The 23,665-nt window shown below is 36.5% G+C and overlaps 1 long non-coding RNA gene across 2 annotated transcripts in view; it reads left to right on the top strand.

Annotated features, from left to right (window-relative positions):
• LOC133272479 (uncharacterized) overlaps positions 1–23,665 on the top strand; it is a 39,444-nt gene that overhangs the window by 829 nt on the left and 14,950 nt on the right. Inside the window, exons 1-2 of one of the 2 annotated variants that reach the window (XR_009744449.1) lie at positions 3,549–3,649; positions 4,847–5,085. This is a non-coding gene — a long non-coding RNA (uncharacterized LOC133272479). Of the gene's footprint in view, positions 1–3,548; positions 3,650–4,846; positions 5,086–23,665 lie in introns of those variants that run through there. The other variant, XR_009744448.1, reaches the window with a different exon arrangement.

Genomic DNA, 23,665 nt, shown 5'->3' with positions numbered 1-23,665 from the left:
TCACTTATATGGTTCAACTGGTGGAAATTCTCATGTCCCACTTCCTGTCACTTACTCTAAAATTAAGTGATATTAAGGCAAGAATTAAGAAAATACCCCTTAAGTGGGAATTCCTCATAAGTAGGAATTCATCCCAGATTAAGACAGATGTATCAGATATAGGTATCGAAGTCTACTTTAGTCATGCTTGTCTCTCTTTTATATAGTGCTGCTGGATTATTATTGAATATTGTATTATAATAATGCATAATAATTCCAGTGTACAATGCATTCAGTACACTGTACATTGGAAGTACTTATTTTTCTCTGTTAAGTACAGAAAGGCACCAATGTTGAACCAGTTCAGTCTTAAATGCCTAACTTTTAGAAAGGTAAGTAGCTGAGTGTGATTTTACATGTTTTAATAGAAGATTGCTCATTTTTAAAAAGTTTTTCTCTATGTCTCAAGCCCTTGGAAAAAATCTGTAGCCCTTTACATTCTACTAAATAGAAGATCAAGGGTGGGAAATAGATCCTTGGACCCCAGAGACACCCCACAGAAAACCATTTTCACAAACATTCATTCACTCATTTTTTATTACTGCTTCTTTTTCATCTATTTAAAAACATGTGGGTTTCTCTATGTCCATTGTCCTTAAACTTAAATTAGAAATAGGGTCTTTAGATATCTCTTTAAAAGTGGTCCCAATAAAAAATGCTAAGTAGGGGGTTCCTAACAGGAATGCAAACTCAGCATTACAAATGACACCAGTAGTAAATGTAAGCATGCGGAGCAGGGCAGAAAAAAAAAAAATGAAAAAAAACCCACCAAAACAAACAAGAAAAAACCAACTCCCTTTGCTATAAATCAAACTCAGATTCAATATGAATCATCAAATTTAATATTGCCATGATCAGTATTCATGGAAAATAAATGATGCCAAATATGCTTTAAGAAAAAAGAAATCTGTTTAAATGGTATTAATGGTAAGGCATACTACAGCAAGGTGAACAACACTGATAATATTAAATTAACCCAAGAGGCTCCCTAATCAGGATCCCTATGCAGAAATCTGCTTGCCAACTGTCGTTCTTTTTCCCATTGGTTTAGTTAAGGGTTGAAGTTCTTCTTGAAGTTTCTTTTTTAATCATTAGATCCCGACCTTACAGTTTTCTCTGACTACTTTCCTTCAGGCTGTCTTTGCTCCTGTCAATTTAGGATTTCCAGGGAATTATTCTTCTTTGAAATGCATATTCCAGGCTTGAAATACTGGCATATGTACACTGTAGAGTAATTGTGGAGGCCAAATGTTTAATTACACATGACAGCTGGAGCTGTAGGAGTCCGAGGCATGCTTGAAAACAACTTATGCCCTATGCAGTCTTAACGAAAAGGAACAAAATAATATATATTTAGGTTTTGTGCCACATGGTAGCCGCTGTTCTCTCTCTTTTCACAACTGAGGGTGGTTTGCAAGAAGTTCAGCTGCTTTCACTTCTGTGTACTGTCTCTCTGAATATATACTTTTTTCTCTCCATACAGTCTAGGCACAAACTTTTAGACCATACAATCCTGCAAGAAATGATCAGGTTTTTTTGTTTCATATTTTCCTGAGTGACAGAGAAAAGGTTTTCAGTAGCTCCTTTAATACAGTGTTCTTGATACAAAGTTATAAAATTATGTATTACTAGAAATGCAGGAATCAAGTGCTTTTAATTATGGATGGTATGAGCAATGTTCATATTTTACCCTAATACATGTGATGTGCTCAGAAATAAAGCAAATGAAATAACCTGACTTCTAAGTTTTCAGAAAATGTTTATTTCAATCAGCAAAAATGTCCACATTTATAGACAGAATGATTTTCAGACTTATGAAAACACATATTTAATTCTGCTTACAGAAATACGCTGCTCTTGGTAAAACAGAGGTAAAAAGTTATTTCCTATTATCAATATATCTGTTGTCAATGTTCGGCTCTTCATTTGAAATAAATTCATATAGTTTCACTGACAAAATCCGTGTGTTGGTCTAAAGCATTTGGGGGGTCTGACTCAATATCTGATGCAGCTTTTCTATATATACACATATTACACACACACATTTTAAATTATTATTTCATTTAATTATTATTATACTTACTATGCAAAAGGAGCTAAAAATTTATATTGAATTTTTGCCAAATGAGATTTTCTTTCTACATTATGTTACCTAAGCACATCTTCATTAAAATATACCATAATACGAAAGGGATTTCTTTTTTTATTCTTTTTCTTTCTATATTCTTACTTTATATGGGATTGATGCAACATTTAATTTAGTCATGATGCATTCGTGTTTGTCAGGAAAATAGCAAGCATTTCTTTACCCCTTGATTGTTCAGTTCCCTAGCGAGAAAAAAATATCATTGCTGCCCAAGTGAAAAAGATATTTCACTACTTCCAAGGAGTAGTTTATTACTATCTGTGGCACTTAGATGTACAAACAAGCAAATAAAGAACATTATTATATTTTCCTGATGACTTTTCTTTCATGTAAAGTTAGCAAAGATAAGATTGCTTTGACAAATTAACTTTAAAACAATATTGTTTGGTGGTGTTGGGAATGAACTGCTTTGTACAGTAGGTTAAGGATGAAGAATGTTGTAACTGAGGAAGTTAGAATAAAACTAACCAGCAAACAATTTGAGCACTTGACATCATTTCCATGAATCTGCAAGGAAACCAAACCTCTGTTAAAAGCATGAAGCAAAATTTCAGTTTTAAATATTTTGTATTTCATGAATGAAAAAGACTTCCTTTGAAATGAGCCTTCTTGCTAAAGATGTGAACCATTAAGCATTACTTTTCTTTCTTTTCCTTTTTTTTTTTTTTCCCCTGCAGATTCTGTGCCTTTATTATGAGAATTTGAAGGTAAACAATTTTTTTCAAATTCTGTCAATTCAGGTTTTTGTGGATTCTGATTACCTCTGAATTTAAAAAATAAGGTGGCGGACATGACTCTGAAATCCTCAACTCGATAAGGAGAAAATTAGAAAGGCAGCCAACAAACACTGTCATCTACCACTTCAAAGCCCCCAAATGAGATAGATACATTATAGTTGGACTCTAAATTCTAACAGTTGCTTGTGAGAGGAAGACAGGAAAGTGGCCATGGTAAGCCAGAAAGATCATGTCGTAAAAATGGCTGCTTCCAAGACTGTTCTAATGGAGGCACAGGTATTTCCATCAGCCAGGAGTTTCCATTTGCAGGTAAAACCTCACTCAGGCTCATTTCCAGGTGACATGCATGAGTAAACATACATGTATATTTACATTCATAAATACTACACTTGCAGTTTCCTGATTCGCTCAAGGAGCTGAGGTGTACAAAAGTGCACCTCAGAAAGTAACTGTGATAACTGGTTCCTTAAAGATCTATACCAGAAACCCAGAAGACAAGTCATCTTATTCCTTGCCTCTCACTGAAACATTTCTCTATGAAACCCTTCACTCCTTGTACTGCAGAAACGCTGCCCTCGTCCTACTCACTACAGTATGATTATTTTATTTTCCTCATCTAAGAGGATGAGTTACGTGTTGGATCTGTGTCTTATATAGCTGAAGGTGTTTGATTTCAAGCAAGATCAAACAAATGTCTTTGGCATTTTCTGCCTGACTTATTAACACAGTAAGCTCACATAATACAGAATGTATAGTGTCAAACCATACTCTTTTTTCTCTTAAGAAAACTTGAATTTGAATGTAAATGATTATAATAAAAACTAATTTTAGCAAGCTTTTTGTGCTTTTAAAGTTTTCTGTTAATGTAAAATAAGCTCAAGACAGAAGGTTGTAAAGTACCGAGAACAATATTCAGTACTGAAAACAGTAGATATGGAAAGTATTACTTTACAAATTTTGACAGAGGGAAATATATTTACACCATTAGTGTTGTGGGGAGTTGCATATGATAGATGAACAGATTTGTATCAATCAGGATGACTTACAATAGATATTTTTTTAGTCTTCCCTTTATCTAACTTCATGAACAGTACTCAACCCTTTGTAACATTGCTTTTCTACCTTTGTAGAATCTGAATCTTATTTTAAGTCTCCTATTTTAGGAGTCAAGAGGCTCTTACTGGTGTAAATAAAGCTCCTTGGGAAATACATGACAACATAAAGACATTGTGAAATGCTTTACTTTTGATAGGTAACATTATCTAGAATTTGCAAGTGAGCAGCTCTAAACTGGCTTTTAATTCAAACCAGGCATGAGAGTGCACATGTTGACCTATGGGCTTTGCCAGACTCAAATAGGAACAGAGGAAGTGATACTCCGAAAGCGAGCCTGAACACCTGTACAGGTCACTGTTGGTCCATCATGCTTAACTAATTTTCCCCTGCCCTCTGACCTAGTTTTCAGCAGTGCCATCGAGATTTATATCTTTCATCCTGCAAGCCCTACAGCTGCCTTCAATTAATGAAACCAGACTTTACTTTGTTATCCCAGAAACTGAACTCGCAGTGCTACAGGAACAATTGTTTTATTATGGTATTGACAAATTATCCTATTAACGAGTGGCTACTACGAAAATCAATTAAAATCTTGGCGGAAATACATGAATATCACTGGAGAAGATACAAGGGAGAATTAACTATGGAGGCAATTAACTGTTATTCTATACAGTTCATAAATTAGGTGTGACCAGCACAAAATCTGCGATTTGTACTGATAATTAGAACACAAAATTATTGGGTGAAATATAGAGTGGCATGACATGGAATTTCATTTTTTATTTTATAGGGGATGTGTTTATGTGAGTTACTTGCAACATGTTTGCTATAGATTTCACAAGTTTCTCTTTCTCTCTATTTCTTGCAGATATTTTCATTTGTGTTGGATGGAAATGCCAGTCTCCCATACTTCAGATTTCATGAGAAGGCAGGAGTGGTCATTCATCTTGCATGACTAGGAATACCTACCTGAGTGTATTCTAAACTCAGATCAGCTCCTTACTGACCTTCTGCATGAACTGGGCTTAAACCAACCTGCCTTTCTGCAGAGATGCAAATTTTCTTTCAAAAGGAGGTCTGGAAGATCAAACTGATTTCTGAAATCAGGTGATGTGTCCAAGGACATAGTATTACTTGTCTTAAAGAGTAGAAAAATCTGACCTACAAGCTGGTTGGATTGTTAATAGTGTTACCATTACACTAGAAAATTTAGTTAATATATTTTGCAGAGATCAACACAGGCTTCTTTTGATGCAAGCAAGGACTTGCTCTCATACCCAGGGAAAAATATATAACACCTTCTATTACAAAAATAAGTAATACCCTACTGAAACAGTTTCAGTTAATAATCACTTGTACAATGTCTTGGGATTTAGTTCTGCTCTCTCACATCCTTCATAATGTGTGGTTTAAGAAAAAGCAAAGAAAATTATATATACTGCATAAAGTATACATTATACTTCAAATGATCTTAAACTATACCTTGAACTGTACTTTGGGGAAACATAATCAGAAAAGGCAACATCATAGAATGCGAGATTGCTAAAGTAAACCTTCTAAGGTAAAACTATACTTCCCTTAAGTATATTAAGTATACTTAATGGAGTTAAAAACTTCTAAAATCTTTACGAAAATCTTCAGGAAAAATGTATTTACCTTGTCATTATGCTACTGCACTTGAAGGTAGTGTAAGAAGGCATATATGTGATTTATCCGGGCGGAGGGGAAAATGGGAGACTAGCAAGAAAATCTCCTCAGGCTAATTTGGATAGCTGAGTTGTTGTTAGAGCTCATCTCTTCTGGAGGGTAGTGGAGGTCATGAAAGCTGTGATTTGCTACTATGCCACACATATACATGCTACTATACATACACATATATGGAGCGAAAAAGATATGCACATATATATTTATATGCATGTATATAAATGTGCATATATACTTTTGTATATACATAAATACACATACAGTGGTCTAAGAAAACATATACTAAATAAATTTTGTCCGGTTCTCATATCTCAGTTAAAAAACAAAGATTGTTTCCCTAGGAAAAAATGAACAAAGCAGTCCTGGCACTGGAATATCAGAAAAAGAAAATGTTGAGAGACTGAAAACAGAAAAAGGAAATTAGAGCTATTGTGCACCAGTGAGTCATTATGAGTCTCTCAGCTGCTGTTTGGCAATGGTTGCTGCAGGGAACTCTACGTGAGCATGTCTCATTCACCACCAACAGCTTATGGGGGCTAACACTACAAAGACAGTGCATAGAAGCAAGGGAGATGCCTGGATGGAAAAACCTGCTTTACTAACTATGCTCACTATATGAATGACAAACTTTTCCACCTAGAAATGACAGTAGTCCTTAATGTTGCAGGGCCACAGAGTCTGGATAACTGCAAAGTACTTTATACTCAGATGTCTACTGAAATATTATTCACAAGATGTTATAGTGTGAACTGGTTTTAGACCTTTTGTTTACTACCACTGTTGTTAGAATCATCTCTTTATAAGTGTGATAACATCTAGAAGCCCCAGTTAGAAAAACGCACCACTGTATTAGGTGGTTTCAAAATGAACAGAAGTCCTTTTTTGAAGGCCTTGGAAAATCCTGTAGGGCAAATAGCATTCCTTAGAAGTTAATGAATGTACATGTAATTCACACAAAAAACTAAAGTCTTTCTTTTTTATCAAATGCTTTTCCTAAGAAAATTATTATTTGACAGCTGATATATAAAATCTGTACTAGATTGTAATGATCTTTTCAGGAAAATGTAATCTGCATTGGCATGGAAAATTGGCATAGTAATGTGTCCTGAAAATGGGGGAATAAAAGAAACTTATTGAGCTAATACAAGGTAAGAAACATTTGAGCCTACAGAACAACATGGACAGAAAGCGAGCTGCCATAAATCATGGTAGCTGCAGTCAAATCTCTACAGTTGCAATAATCCTTTGCATAAGGTCCTTCAGTCTGATCTCAGGAGCTTAGTAAAATCTTCTGACCAAACTAGTCCAGTGCAGCTACTACTAAATATATGTATTCACTGTGGTGATGAGCCATACTGATTTATAAAGAGCTGGCATTTTTTATGTTCACAACATCAGGAACAGAGCAATATTATCTTGCTGCAGAGAATTTTGTATGTCTGCATTTTGTATGTCTGCATTTCGTATGTCTGGTGTTTACTTCTGGATGTTGTTTCTGGAGCTGATTGTGCTTCCCTGCCTGCCTGCACCTTCGTTTTTGGGGTTTTTTTTTTGTACTTTTTACAAATTTGTGAGAAAGTTATTCTGCCCAGCATAGCATGGAAACTGTATACACTTTTTCCTGTAAGGTTATTGTGACCATTGAGAGGTAATAGCCATAATGAGCAGTTCAAATTGTAGAGAACAGTGTTGTATACTGAGAGCCCATCTGAAATCATCTGGAATACACACAAGCTTCCCAATCAGAAATTGGCTGAATGGTTGCTCTCAGTGTGTTGCAGTAAAAGGATTGATGTCCAAGGGGAAAACAGTGATGACTGTCATTACTCAGGGCTCAGTTTTGGGACCTGTGCTGTTTAACATCTTTATCAGCAACATGGACAATGGGATTGAGTGCAACCCCAGCAAGCTTGCTGATGATACTAAGCTGTCAGGTATGGTTAATATGCTGGAGGGAAGGCATGCCATTCAGAGGGACCTTGACATGCTTGAAAGGTGGGCTGATGCCAACCTCATGAAGTTCAACCAAGACAAGTGCAAGTCCCTACACCTGGGTTGGGGCAATGCAAAGCAGAAATACAGGCTGGGTGTAGGCTGGATTGAGAGCAGCCCTGAGGAGAAGCACTAGGGGGTGTTTGTTCATGAGAAGCTTAACATGAGCCGGCTTTGGTGTGCGCTTGCTCAACCGTATCCTGAGCTTCATCAAAAGGATCATGACCAACAGGTCAAGGGAGGTGATTCTCCCCCTCTACTCTGCTCTCATGAGACCCCATGTGCAGTACTATGCTCAGCTCTAGGGCCCCAGCACAACCTAAAACCTTGGGGCTTACAGGAAAGCTGGAGAGGGACTTTTTATGGGGCCATGTAGGGGTAGAACAAGGGGGAATGGCTTTAAATTGAAAAAAGGTAGATTTATATTAGCTGTTAGGAAGAAGTTCTTCACTGTGAGGGTGGTGAGGCACTGAACAGGTTGCTCAGAAGAGTTGTGGCTGCCCTATCCTTGGAAGTGTTCAAGGCCAGGTTGGATGGAGCTTTAAGAAATCTGGTCTAATGGATTCCTGCCTGCGGCAGGGAACTTGAAACTAGACAATTTTTAAGGTCCCTTCCAACACAAACCATTCTGTGATTCTATGACTTCATGTTTATCTCTCTGACTGTAATCAACTGGCTAAGCATCTTTCAATAACATCTTTGGAAGAGGCTAAACAGTTTATTGTACCTGTCCCTATGTTTATTGTAAATGAGTTCTTCTATAGCTCTCCTTGTGCAGTCAGGGTGTACTTTATCATGTGGATGATAGAGGATGTTTTATCCTTTATTACAATGCATTCAGGTTTTCGCTGTTGGAGCCTGATCTAACCTTTAGCTTTTGAGCCTTAATGAAAAAAACTGCTTTCATCTCTTTAATCTAGCAGTAGTGTGTTGTTGTCATTGTTTAATACACAGGAAATAGCAAGGGATCTGCAGCAGAGCAGAACAGGCAATAATAATTAAAAGTAACTTCCAAATACACTTGCAAATACATGAAATGATTCTGGTTTATTTGCTGTTTCACAGTAGACATTTTACATTAGTTTCCAGGCAGCAGAAAGTTAATTCAGGAAAGACTTTACAAATCTCAAGATTCCTCCACCATGCTCTTAAGGAAATGGACCAGAAGTGCGCCATTCATTGCTTGCCACAGGCTATTAGTGTTTACCATTCATTTTTCTCTGATTCCAAAATGTCTCTCCCCCAAATATCAGAAACAATATTTGGTAACCTGCTGTATTTCCCAATCAGACACAAAGTTGAGTGAAGCGGATGACTCGTGAAACCCTCCTAGATGTTGGTGGAAGATGCAATCCACTTGTGATGGTAGCTACAGAAAGGCTTGTGTGCTGGCCTTAAACTGTTAAATATAGGTACAGCAGTTCATTTCTGGATGTAACTAGGGGATAATTAGAATAAGTTTTGTCTTCACACCTTGTATAAGCATATGCAAATACATAAAGAGAAATCCAAATTAGTTGTTAAAAAAACTCAAAGACAAAGGCTAAAAGTACTAGAAAAAGAATTTATAGCTTTAATTAAACATTCTTCCAGGCTTCCTCAACTTAGGTACATTATTATATTAGTTTTTCTTCTTGCCCAGTTTATACATGAAGAATCCGCCAATGCTTATGACTATATTGGTTTCTAACCATACTTCATGTCAGATGACTTTGTCCAATGCAAAGATCCAATTGCAATTTATTATTGATGTTGCTGAGGAGAAACCTCAGAGTCTTATGGTGGCATACACAGATACAATTTCATTTTTGGCCATAAGACAGTAATAAAGAGCAATGCAAATGCTCGTCTCTTTCCATTGTGTCTTTTCACCACGTGGAAATGATCAGACCATTGGCTAAGGCTATTTGAATATTGCTGGATCCAGGGATACTACTAACTACATGCTACTAAATCTTTAGGCCTTGTTTTTAAACTCCACCTTCATATATAGCATAGGTTTTCTAGGTCTTTTTTTCTTTTTTTTTTTTTAACCAAATCTCTTTTCATTCTCACTGATAGTCTTTTTTGTATCATGATGTGTCTGTGTCTGCTGACCTTTTACTGCATCCATCATTTTATATACACAATTGTGAATTATATATGCATTACACAATGCATATTTAATTATTGTATAGACACCATTGGCACCATAAGTGAAATTTACGTTTCACAGCTGAAATCACCATTCCCTTTATATACGCAATATGATAAACCATGACACGAACAATGATGTACTCCATCCACAGAATAAGAAATATTGTACATTTTCTAAAACTGTGCATAATGATGAGTTCAGGGATGCACAAGCAGTAAAACTCACCAATTTTTCATAATGTTTCCCTCTATAACTCCAGCAAATTAAGTGTGATAACAAAAATGGTCAAACTTTTGAATTCCTTTGAGTTTGCATGATGGTATAACTAAACCTGCCATCCCTTTGATGGGAGTGCCTTATGTGGCTCAACTCAGCCCAGACCTCATTGACTTCTCTATTCTGAATTTTTCAGATAATATCATCTGGCATCCATACTACTTTGGCATGCCAAAGAATATCTATCATATCTAACTCAATCAATCAGTCTGTCTGTCATACTTTGCATTTATATAATGCCTTTATCCAACAAATGCAACCTGCTTTACAAACTTTAATTAATTTAGGCATCTAGCATCCCAGGGAAGCAGGGAAATACTATCTCTTTTTGTAAAGAGGAGGAAACTAAGACACAGAGAAATTATGAGTGCCTGAATTTAGCTGACTAAAAGACAGACATTTAAGCTTTGTAAAATCACCCTAGGCTCTCTTTAATGTTACAGGAAATAATTCATCCAACATCTTTTAGGCGCCGATTTTTAGAATGAGGCTAATCATCCTCTGGAGGCTTTTATTTGTAGTCATAAAAGAAGCCTAGATGCCTACCTTATACTTAAAAACCTGAGCATCTAACAAAGATGATCCCTATCCAGAATGACTTGTCCAAAGTCAGTGAGGAATACAAGATGTGTGCTGCTCAAATCAAACCAGGTTCTCAGAATATAATGCCTGAGCTTTTCTTTTTGTAAATTGAGAAGACAGAAGGATTTAGAAGCAATGTTTTTATGGTTAAGGCCATGACCTTTCTACTCTAACATAGAAAATCTAAAAGACAGTATATTTTATTTGTCAATAAAAATACAAATTCCTATTTAGGGGTCTTTCTTTTCCCTGGAAAAAAATAATCTTTACAATTGGTGAAAATTTTTTGAGAGGAAAAGAAAATATTTGAAAAGGTTATTACAGTTTTACTTGAAAATGTTACAGTAAATGTTATTTTGGAATTTTTCTGCATTTCTGAAGAATAAAATTATGTTCCAATCCCCCTCCCTCTTTTCTTCACTCTTATGTTTTTTTGTCTTTTTCAGTTTCCTACCCTTACCTTTCTTTCATGGACACACAGTCCAAAACTGAAAATATTAATAGGAAAAAAAAGCAGAAAAATCCCAAGACAAAACCAGAAACAAACAAACAAAAAATCATAAAGCCAAGAGAATTCTTTTTAAAAGTAATTTTGTAATTAAAATGCATATAATGTTCTTCACTGTTTTGTTTTCTCCCCTTGCTTTAACTCCTTTTCTGCTTTGCTTTCCTTGGAGATATTTACCCAAATTAGATCTTGCCTTAAAAATTGTTTCCAAATTTTCCATTCATTGGCACCTTGTTAAGATGTCTCTGGAAGGAAGCCCACAGCACTTTTAACTTCTCTTTTCTATACACTAACACAAGACTGAAAGAACAGTTCACTCCATCTCTTCCCATTTCTGGCAGTGTGATTGCCATCAGAGTCCAGCTTCTTTGAGGGTCATCCAGGGAGGAAAATGCTCCCTCTTCTGTGAAAAGCTGTGAAATCTTATAACTAACAGTTAAATTTCATGATGCTGTAGGGCTTTTCCATTAGTTTTGCCTAGGCATTGACCGGAGCTACCAGAGCTAGCAAGGCAGGACTGCCTTCAGTGCTCACAAGCAATCTAAAATATAAATCAGCTTTAGACAGATGCCAAATGTGGAACAGGAAATGCTGACACACACCCTGCACCATGTGTGGAAGGGAGGAGAAAGTGTAAAAGATTTTGATGAAAGGCAGAAAAAATTTTTATGCACATCAGCTCTCACCTGAAGAAAATGGCAGAGTTCATTTTAGGCAATATGTGTTTTGTAGCTCTTAACCGTAACATAATCAATAGATTTTATTTAACATAAATAAATACAATATAGAATTTGTGGTTTAAAAGAAATAAGAAAAATTAGAGACACAAGATACCTCACTGTGCATTTTAAAATCTCCAGCCACAGTTCAGTGGGAAGGGAGAACATAGGAAAGTCACCTCCTGCCCCCTGTCCCCTACTTAACACTAATTTATGTCACTGGTAGAGAGTCCAACACTAGGGATGGTCTGGATTTTGCAGAACACTGCTTTATTTCAGACATGTTTTCTTTTCAGCCTAACCAAATTGCTCCCAGCCACTTCCTTATAGATTCCAGGATATAAGTGGCATTGATACTGGATGCATAACTGCAAGCCTTCAACAGAAGGGCTCATTTGGGCAGTAAAGATCCTCTCAATCACTATGTTCCCTGTGTAGAAGATTTTTTTCTGAAGTAACTTTTTCTAAGTGCCCTTGGAGCACTTTTCCAAAGTATCCTCAATATAATAGAAGTTCAATGATCCCAAGGAAAAATATTTTTTTTCAAATATGAATTTGAAGATTTTTTTTATTTTTCCTTTTAAAACAATTCAGTGAAATGATTTAGATTTTTAGAAATGGAAAAACCTAGAGCTGTCTTTCTCAAGTAAAGAAAATGCAGAAGAAATAATAGCAGAATGTACTTTGTAACTGCATACAATGTAATATCTCCATATGCTGCAGTCATTGCAATTAAAGGAAAAGGCATTTTTATTATTATTTTAAATAGTTGTTATTCATGAAATGTTTATAGCATATGAAACAAATAATTATGACTAACACATTGTCTAATAAAGATGAAAAGGATGAAATTCCCTATGAATTTTTAATCTGAAAATAAAGAACATTAAGAATCCTTAATTATATCATCAAATATTTAAAATTACCTTCCATACTAAATTCTATTTGTATTTAACATATTTATTTTTTAGATATCTGTAACATTTTTATGAGTAGGTACAAAAAATATCATCATCTGTTACAACCAGAGACATCTTGACTTAATGTATTCAACATCTTGATAAAAATTTCCATTTTGTTTATTTTTAAGATAAATCAACAACCTTTGTACACTATATTAAAATTTATATTTTTCTCAATGCTGTTGGATACATAATTAATACTATTACTACAACAAAAAATAAATTGTGCTTGTCAGGCAAAAATCTCATGTAGGTCCAGATTTTCAGATCCCTTTTATACAAAATGCATAGTTTGCATGCTTCTAATTCATGGAATATGCTTCTCATTTTGATGTTTAGATTTCATACAATAATCCCCCTGTCATATATCACAGCTGAGTCTTCTGTTAATACACGAGGAGACCAGAGTTCTTGCAGAAAATTTGGGCACCAGGTTCCTGAAGAGAACTAATCAGGCATTGCAAATTGTGTCCAAAATCTTTCCATCAGACTCTTTAATGAAAGAAAAAAAAAAAAAAATTCAAAAGTGTGCAAGAAAATACAGAATGCTCAAGTCATATTAAAGAAATTTAATGCAATCAATCTTATCTATCTACAACTTCATATCCAGCAGGTTCTTAGAGGCAAAGCAGTCAGAAAACATTAGGCATTTGGATGCTTTGTTTTAAGGTCGTCTTAAATAGATTCGATATTCCAAAAGGGGTTGTTCAATCTTTTCTGAAATAACAGGCTTCTTTAAGGACATAAAAAAAAAAAGTTTAGGTGTACAAATCTCTGTCTTTTTGTCACTTTGTAAGTTAAAGATGGCTTTACTAAATTGCATTAGAGAGCTGAATACCAATCTTTGTGGCATGATTTCCTAGGAACATGAAAAATTGCACCAATACCTTATTTCTTGCCTAGGTATAATACTAGGTTCTCTTCATGATCTTTTGCATTAAGGTGTAGTGCTTTAAGCCCAGCTAGTAACTCAGAACCATGCAGATGCTCGCTTACTCCCTCCCTTCTTCCCCCCAGCTCCCAGCAGTATGAAGATGAGAATCGAATGCATGTAAACCCCATGGGTTGAGATAAGAACAGTCCAGTAACTAAAGTATAATACAAACCCATTATTACTATTAATACTACTACTAATAATAACAATTATAAGGGAAATAACAAGGGGAGAGAATATAAAACTAAAAAAAAAGGAAGAGAAACAATTAGCACAAGTGATGCACAATATAATTGCTCACCACCTCCCGACCAACACCCGAGCCTTTCAGGGCCTTCCGGGTGACTCCCCCCAGTTTATATATTGGGCATGAAGTGCTCTGGTATGGAATACCCTTTTGGCTAGTTTGGGTCAGGTGTCCTGTCTCTGCTTCCTCTCAGCTTCTTGCCTCCCTCCTTACTGGCAGAGCATGAGACTGAAAACTCCTTGATCAGGGTAAGCATTACTTAGCAACAACTAAAACATTGGTGTGTAATCAACATTGTTCTCAGACTAAAGCTGAAACACAGCACTACATCAGATCCTAAGAAGGAGAAAAATAACTGTTACAGCTGAACCTAGGACAAGGAAAGATCTAGCATTGGACAGGTAACAGTGACTTGACTTGCCTAACTACTGCATCTGAAATCATCTCACAATCTTTTACAATGACCTCCCTTCTTGAAGATGTCAGAATAGATACCACATTCGACAGCCAAGGTGGCAATCTCCTTTTAGTACCACTGAATAATACAATGTGTGGTTGTATTGTTCTCATCTCCCGACAGACAAATGCTACTGTCTATTTAATGTTATTTTTTCATTAAAATGAAAATGTAACTTTGCAAGTATGGTAAAGCTATTCTGGGCGCAGTGCCTTCTTTGCTCTATTTATATATTTCAAATGTATTTAATTTAAAATAACTTCATCTTTCTAACTATAAGCTAAAAATAGAGAAGATGGAAATTCTCTGAAATTGGGCTGGCATGGGGGTTTAGTGTGATAACAGCTTATCTCTGAGAACTGGGTCGGAACATAACTGAAATTATACAAGTTTGATTGCTTTTTAGGCAGCTGTTTTGTTCATCTTGCTCTTGTGTCACATAGGAGTCCCAGGCACAAATTGGGATCCTGAGGAAGAGGGACCGAACAGGCAAAGAAAAGTCAGCTTCTGCCCCATGCCAGCTGTTTAAAATACAGTGAAGTGTTGTATAATCTGTTGCAGTTCAGCTCAGCTGTGTATCTGCCCCAGCACAACTTCCAAGTGGATTAATGGGGGCAGGCTCCCTCCAGTATCAGATACCTTGTCTGACAGACTTGCATGAGAAAGACGAGCTATGTCTAATCAACACTCTGTCTCGTTTTAGGCAATGTTATTACTCTCTGACTTTCATGAGCATCCCTGATAATTTATTAATTAAAAAATGGAAAACATACAATTTGTGAAATTCAGAAAAAAAGGGTATATTAAAACACTGCTCTAGGCATGTATTGCTGCATGTAAATCTGATTTGTTGACATCCTATATAATATACCAAATGAATGTACTTCAGCCCAATGTTTTCCTGTCTTCCAGCATAATTAATTTCCAAGGCTGCGCATGCATCCAAACAAGAAGCATAAAAGGAATAGAAGGAATGAACTTGTTTGAGCATATTCACACAGTATACATGAAAAAATGTAACCAGTAACCTAATGCTTCCCTACTACCAAAAGTTCATCAAGATTAGTAACTTTGGCAGAGCTTAATTAACAGCTAGGGAAAATGTAACCTGGGGTGAAGGGGAGGCAAACTGATTAACAGAAACTTTTGTCTCTTAATTATGCTTTAAATTATTCTGGTTTAGATCCTTCTCACCTACTGGTGGGCAAACTGCATGTACTTTAGTATTCACATTGTGTTCAGGTAAATCTCAGGCATTCAGAAGCTTATTCAAAAACTGCCCTGACATTCCTACTTAGGCAACGCTGCAAACTGTGTTTGAAAAAATCTGTTTCCTGACATTTTTTGCCTGGTTGGATAACTTAAGAGCAGCTTTTTTCACGCTTTTTCATGAGTCTTCTTTTGTCTGGGATAGAGTCAACAACAAAATGGAAAGATTATTAAAAGAAATACACAAACTTCTAACTGAGAAGTAAAAAACCTAACTAAGAACAAAGGTGTTTGGATGGAAACTGGGATAAATACTCACTGAAGAGTTGAGGTGACTTAGCTTGTTTAAACTATTTGAGGCTGCTTTCAGAGCTGACCTTCTGGCTTTCTGCACCCCTGGGTGGGTGGCTGTGCAAAGCCGAATGCAGCCACAAACACGGAGCTGGCAGGCATTCAGCTTTGCATTTACCAGTCATGGTTGAAAGAAAAAGCCAGGCAGACTGGCTGGTATGCAGCCAATAAACGGAGAGGGTGATAATGCTTTTCCACAGTGCGGCCAGGATTTGAACCAGCAGTAGATCCTTGCAGGTGCGCTGTACTTTGCTGGACTGTCCCCAGGTGACACTGGACACTGTATTGACAACACTACCAGCAAAAGTAGAAGCTGCTGCTCCTCTCCCTGGCATCATAGGTCTAGTGAGATACTTGGAGAAGGATCTGTAAGAAAGGTACTCTCTCCCCCTTCCATTCTGCTGAACGGTGCATCTCGTAGCTTTGTTTTAGTGTAACTTTTCACTTATACTTAAATGCACTTCAGCAAAACGGTATCTCCAATTGCATAAGAAAAAAGGGGTATGTTTATGACTCTCTTCCTTTCTCTCCTTCACCATGTGTACTGAACAAAACAGGTATCTGTCAAAATCCAAAAGATTCCTGTCCCAGTTTTTCCAGGTGTGGTACACTGTGGCCTTGGTCCTGCAAAATACAAGCTTTTTTGTGAAGGAGTTTCATGACACGTTTTTTATCATCTTTTCTAAAGTCAATCCCAGCTGCCTCCTTTAAGTACTCCAGAAGACTGAAAAGACAATAGAGAACAAAAAAGCTCAAGGCTGAAGCTGATTCACACTCAGGAAGTCTGAATAACTAACAGCCATGTGAGGAAACCTTAAATTCACTGCATAGATGTGGGGTTTTCCTGGCATTTGCTCACTAAACAATGAAACAAGGTGTGGTGGTGATTCTGTGACAGCAGTGCTTGTGGTTACTTCTGGTTAATGCAAACTACCTACATTACCTCTTTTACCCTGCAGCTTGACAGCAATATGACAATTAGAAAGCAGTCTGATACTATGGGTATGGTTTTGATTTCATTAGATGGTTATTTTTAAAGGGAAATAACTCAGATTTTTTTTTAAAGAAGCTGTTTGTTTAAATCAGGATTATATTTTGTTAGAGAAAAAAAGAAATATTTAAATATATTTAACAGCTTATCTAACTGAGGTAACCAAATAGGTTTTCCATTGAGGTAACCGAACTACTGTCCAGGAGTTATAGCTTCTTAGGAGAGTAATGGAAGCTGTCTTTGCTCTATCAACTTAATTAAATGTCGGCAATGTTTTCACAGGAGCAGGACCAGGACGGCAGCAGAAGCCGGCAGAGAATTCTGGATTAAAACCAGTTGCCACAGCTAATTAATGGGATTTGCCAAAAGCACTGAGCTCTTAGCCTCTTGCTGCAATGGAGAAGGTGCTTCTGTGATTCATGGGACTAAGAAAATAAGGGACCACCTAAACCAATATTTAAGATGTGAGAAATGTGTATTAATTATATTTTAAAAAGATCCAAACCACCACAGTTTAAACACTGCTTGATGCTGTTGTAGGTCTCTGATAGAATGATCAGGGTCTCAATTATTAACCCTCCTTTGGTGGGCTGCTTTTAACCCAGGAAGATACATTTTTAGGATCACTTGTAAATTCCCATGTGAGCCTGCAGGTGGGGATGGAAAAGAGAAACTCCTTATTAGAATTGCTGGAACTTTCCTTTTTATGCATTTATCTCTCAGCCTAGAGGAAGAAGGAGCAGTTCAAACAAACTCTTCTCTGGCTACTTTATTTCAGCACATTTGTGACCTAGATAAGATCATTATCTAACAGCTTGGAGTGAAGGTGAAGTTATAGGGTTGTTTTTAATAGGAAAAAATAGTTATAATTTAATGTAATCTATGTTTGTGAAATAGCTGTGATATATTTCTCAGACTCTGAGCCATAAGGCAGAAAGGACACTTTCAAGCAAATTATTCAACAGGTCAGATAAAATAGCTATTTTAAATTACACTGCTTGGGGAGTGGCACAGTTTTAGAAGGAACTTTATAGTCCTGGGAACTGCTTATTTCTAAAGAAGAATAATTAAACAGCTTGCTTAGGGAAGTTGTGCATTCTCTGTCACATTACGTTTTTAAAACAGGATTGGATATTTTTTCTTGAAGGCAGGCTCTAGGTCAAGCAAAAGTTATGGCATTGGTGCAAAGAGTCTCTGGTAAGAATGACGAAAAAAATTTGTAGGTTAACCTCTTTAGGTTTTGCCTTAAAATTTAATAGATCAGGAGACAATGACAACTAAAGATCAATGTGTCACAGGTACAGTTCAGGCCCCTTTGTAGTCTAAACCCCAGGAAACATCATCCCATCTGCATCCGGAAAGTACTCTTGGACATCTCACCATTTTGTCAATAAGGAAATTCTATTTTCCAAGGTCACTTCTTTTTTTTTTTTTTCATCCTGCAAAGCATCGTTCTGTTGTCAGGAAGAGGGGAGCAGCACAAAATGGATAAGCCAGCAGATCAGACTTCATTCTAGAAAGTTCGTGGAAGGTTTAACTATATCCATGTCTGCATTAACTTTCTCACAGTTCTTAATATGAACTTGGAAATCTCTCTGCATGGGAGGTGCTATGGCAGCCTTAACTGTGCCTCAGGAAAATCCTAGTGGTATGAGCTAATTTGTTTTTGAATAAAACAAAATAAAAAAAAAAAAGGAATGGGTTGGGGAGAAGAAGAATGAGAAATTTGGGCAGAAATATGATCTTTCATGTTCATAACCTCCAAATGCTTGGAGTCTCACAGTCTGACCTAGTGGTGTATGCACTGGTGTTCATGTGTGTGTGAACATGGCAGGGATGAGAGAGCACCCTAAAACCCTAAACACACTAAATTCAGGGTGAAGACTTAAAGGACAGTTGAGACAGTAAATTTTCTTCTTTTTCATCCTTTTCTGCATATATTTTTTTTTTAGCCCTCAGAAGATGAAAACATGGCCCTTGAACATGACAACTAATGCACTGTCCGTTTTAGTGGACTTTTTCTGTTGCTTTGGGTTAGTTACCCTGCCCTATATGTACCACAGTTCCAAGCTCTCCTGCTGAGACCTAGTGCTGAAGCACTGAAGCTCCATATTTTGGAGTTCTTTATTTAGGATTTCTCTTCCAAAAGTGAAGGGCTGCAACTACTTGGTGCCCCCTGCTGTCTTTTGGTCTCATATATTGATTTTCCTCAGTTTGTGACCTCAGGGTCTGCTTTGACCTTTTGCCCTTTCATTTGGGAACTTCTCTACAGAAGAGGTTGCACTGGCGATATTATGGGGAGGCAAGGACAGTCACCTATTTTCTGGTAAAGCTTCTTTTTGGTGTCTGTGGCTTGACTATATTGCCTTGGATATTTGCACATTAAAAAGAATGGTGAAGGTCCATTAGGAGATACCCAGTTATCTATTGCTCCTCTGAAATGACTGGGAGTCAGAGATACCACTTTTGACGTACATGGTGATAAAAGAGAACATAATTTGACCCCGTTCATTTCAGTTTCAGTTAATGGAGTGTCAGTAATCTAAAATACCAGGGGAGAGGTCCAGATGATGCCTGGTAGAAGTTTTTTATTCTTTCATACTGATTAGAGAGCAGGTCTGTGGAACATCTACGCAAGAGAGAAACTCGCATGAATATACAAGCAAATGCAGCACTGTACCAAGCCACACCCACATCTCAAACACTGTCAATTATTTTGGAGGGGACTGGGGTCTTGTTTTTTTCCACATAAACAATGCATTTGTCTTTCCATATAAATCACCTGCAGTGAAATTAAGAAAAAGGAAAAAAAGGAAAAAAATGCACCTCTAAAGCAAAGCATCATAAGCCCTATATTAGTCATCAGCCTGGCTAATTGCCACCACAGTATTTCCCAGTGATATATATATATATATGTTGAGCAACCACCAGAAATATGAGGACTTAATAAGTAGCTAGAAGAGAATTTATACAAAAAACAGACATAACAAGGCAAAGTTAATTCATCACAACTTTCACATAAGCCTTTGTTGGGCAGTTGGCCAGGCCCATCACATTATCTGTTTGACTCAGTGAGTCACTCCAGCTAATAGAATTTTGCCCCGTGTTTGTTGTTGCCATGGCAATGCAATATTATCAGGCATGTCATGTTCACAGATCAGTAGCAGCGGCGCTGCTGCAGACACACAACAGCTTTCAGCCTTTGACCATAAACAGGAATTCACTCAACAGTCAGTCTGTCAAAAAGGAAGTCGGCTGTGGTGAAGAAGCACTAGTGCCAGTACTACTAGCCTTTTCCTTTTTCCTTTGTGAGCGCATTGCCATTATCATTAAAATAACCTTGAGTTGTCATGAATTCATTCATTCACAAACATTGTCAAAGAAGGTGCAATAGTTCAAGAGAATCCAGAGGGTCAAAGAGAGGACTAGTTTTAAATCTGTGCCTATTGAACCTGGAAATGACATAGTCTGTTAGATATAATCTTATTCTTACCATAGCAAATCAAGCTGTGTTGACTGGCACCAATGTCCAAGTCAATTCAGCACCATGAAAGGTTACTAGGAGTAAAGAGGTCATATCCTTTGTGGTATTGCTTTGAGAAATAAACTTAGGCATGTGTGGGAATATTTTACAAAGAATAGCTTTTTCACCAAAAGTGAAAAACAAATCCTGTCAGGAATCTATCGAGACTGCAGGTATTTTCTGACATAGCCATATTTAGTGTTTAAACCAAAGATATAATTACTAACCTTTTTCAATATTTTAAACGTTTAATTGAGTCGTAAATATGCCACTGGATATTTTAATTGCATTCCAAAGAAAATGCTTAAATATCTTTTTGAAACTGGCTTTTGAAACTCAGAATGCACTCTGTCTTGGAGTTTATAAGGACTTTCATTTTCTTTCCAACATAGACATATCAAATAATAATACAGAATACATGATCATAGACCCTCTGAATTTGATTTTTTTGATAGATTACAAAAGATTTGCCCCTGTGTAACCTCTTTGACATCAGCTGAGTTGTTCTGATTTACCCTGCTTTGAAAGCAGGATTAAGATTCTTGGATTTAAATTACAGGAGAAAATTTTTGCAAGGATGTACTGTTTTTTAATGCCTCTGTTTTATGGAAAGACCTGTTTAAACATTTGTTGTTACATATGTCCCCAAATGTTGTTGACAAGCTATACTGGCATTGAGAGACCCTACACAAAGTTTAGGAATGAATTTGAAAATCATTATGAGCAATAAGGGGCTGATTATGCTTTTCCTTCCGTGCGCTTTAAACTGGTACAACTCCAGGGATTTTAAATCAGTTGCTGCTGAAATGGTGGGAGAAGTGGCTCCATTCTGGTAAGTGCTGACCCCCTTTATTGCAACATTGATTCTTAAGTTACACAGCTGAGACCACCAAAGTACTCACATTTACACTGGTGTAAATGAAAACAGTGCTTGGTCACTAGTAAAATTGAACTTTGGAAACACTCTTAAGATATGCTTGATGACTACAGAGCAAAAATCCAGAGATATAAAGCTTTTGCCCATGCCTCTTTTCTGCTGAACAGAATGCCTACTTTCAGCTTGCATTACCACTGAAGTTACATTTTATCCAGTGTAGTAGGATGGCTTTGTACTTGTGAGGCATCTGCATGAATCTCCCCTTCTTAGCATCATGGCACAGATTCTTCAGTCTGGATTACCTTACAGTCTTGAAAAGGGCTGTATCTCTCCAGACATAATGCTCAAAGAAATAGCAATATCTAGTTTGACTGACTGAGTGGTGTACAAACCCAAGAGAAGTACAGTATTCCAATACCAGGATCCATTAATGGCCATGTATTCAAATAACCCTACTCTTGCATTTGATACTTGAACCAGTTTCTGGCAATCAGAAAGGAGTAATGATAGAATTGGACCTTTTCTTTCAACTTCTGTCATGAAGGGGCAAGCATAGCTTGTCAAAGTCCAAAAGATTTGAAATAATATTGCTTTTAACTGAAATCCATTTGCTTTAATGGTAGTACTCTTTTTTTTACTTCAATGAAGTAAATATCAGAATTAAGTGCAAGGAGTAAACAGGCTCCCCTTGTTTTGGGGGAAACGAACAGTAATACTTTCAAAGTCATGAAACTGGGCATGAGCAGGGAACTGACCTTTTTGTGCCCGCAGATGTGCTTTTTGGTCAGCCTGTAGCATACCCATATAAGACAGAAGAATAGGAAGGGAGGAGTAACATATATCTTTATTTATATTTTGCCTGCTTATAAAAATGTTAACATTAGGCTTATACTGATTAAAAGCTATTGCAGTAAAACTGATGCAGCTCCTGAGCCTGATCAGGTCCAGAACACTTGTCAGTCTGGCTTGCAAGGGCTCTGAATGTCTCACACAGACCCCATATTAAGTGTAGTAGAGTTTTAACCAGTGAAACGACATCCAATTCTATAACAATATAATTAAACAGGTGCAATTTTAATGTGTTGAGAAGGAATGAAATACACAGAGTCTGCTGTAGTAGAAATCATGAAATAAACCAGTTATGGTTTGGATCATTACATCTTAGAATAATGTCTGTTCTGTTTACCCCAAGGGTCAGCAGATTTCTGTCATTCAGTGGCAATCTGCAAATGCATTATAGCTAATCACGTCCAACTTGCAAAGGAAAATAAGCCATAGACATTTAAAAAATGTGGTTTTAACACATAACATTTTAAAGACTCTGTGATCTGCAGTTGAATCAAACATTCCGCTCTGTATTTGCTAGTTTTCCTCTATAAGAGTGAAATACACATTTTAATGGAACTTGACTCTACTGTAAACACCTTCAATTTTATTTCTTATATTTGAATGTCACTTTGTATTATTAGTCCAATATTTTCTAACATAACCAAAAAGAAAGAATAATTCTTTCTTTTGACTACAACAGAAAGCATCCTTTGTGAAAAAGTATGTTTAGAAGTTTTCCACATAGGAGGATACATCCATTTCATGGAGGAAATTCTTACTTGTTAAACCTTGCGAATAGCAATTTAGTGAAAAATATATGTGATATTCTATGGGTACTAGACTTTTCAATCATATCATCCAGGTGGTGTGATATATTATAAACAGTCATAACTACTTGCTTCCATTGTTGGACAAACCTAGTAGAAGCTTTTCAATAAATACACGTACTGAAAAATTAAATTTTGTGTCATCTGCAATGGTTCATAAGTTTGTCACAACTATGACAGAAGATATTGACTCTGAGGAAAGGAAAAGATTCAGCAAGTATGAAGAAATTTTTGCATAAGCCTACATATATGTTGGTCTTCCTATCTAGCATCTCTGCTTCCCTTTCATCCTGCCTTTGAAAGAAAAGGTTTTTGTAATCCCTTAAAGAAAAAATTGTAAAATAGCCTTTAATTTTGGCCGCAGCAAAGAACTTTTTAAAATATTTTGTGCTAACAAAAGAGAAATGAGCTGAAAAAGTGGCTGTATAGAAAATGAGCATTTTGGATTTGTAGCTTAGCTCAATATTAATATTTTGTATAATTTAGTGGAATCATTTAAATATGAGGAGCTTTCTAGAACTAAAAATGAAACAAAATATTATTTATTTATAAGCTTTTCCATG

The sequence above is a fragment of the Pezoporus flaviventris genome, unplaced genomic scaffold (assembly GCF_033815535.1).
Source record: "Pezoporus flaviventris isolate CSIRO_AGI_PZ_B2104156 unplaced genomic scaffold, CSIRO_AGI_Pfla_v1 ptg000030l, whole genome shotgun sequence".
NCBI classification, from domain to species: Eukaryota; Metazoa; Chordata; class Aves; order Psittaciformes; family Psittacidae; genus Pezoporus; species Pezoporus flaviventris.
The sequence above is the reverse complement of the archived record's forward strand: the minus strand, read 5'-3'. Positions and strand labels throughout refer to the sequence as shown.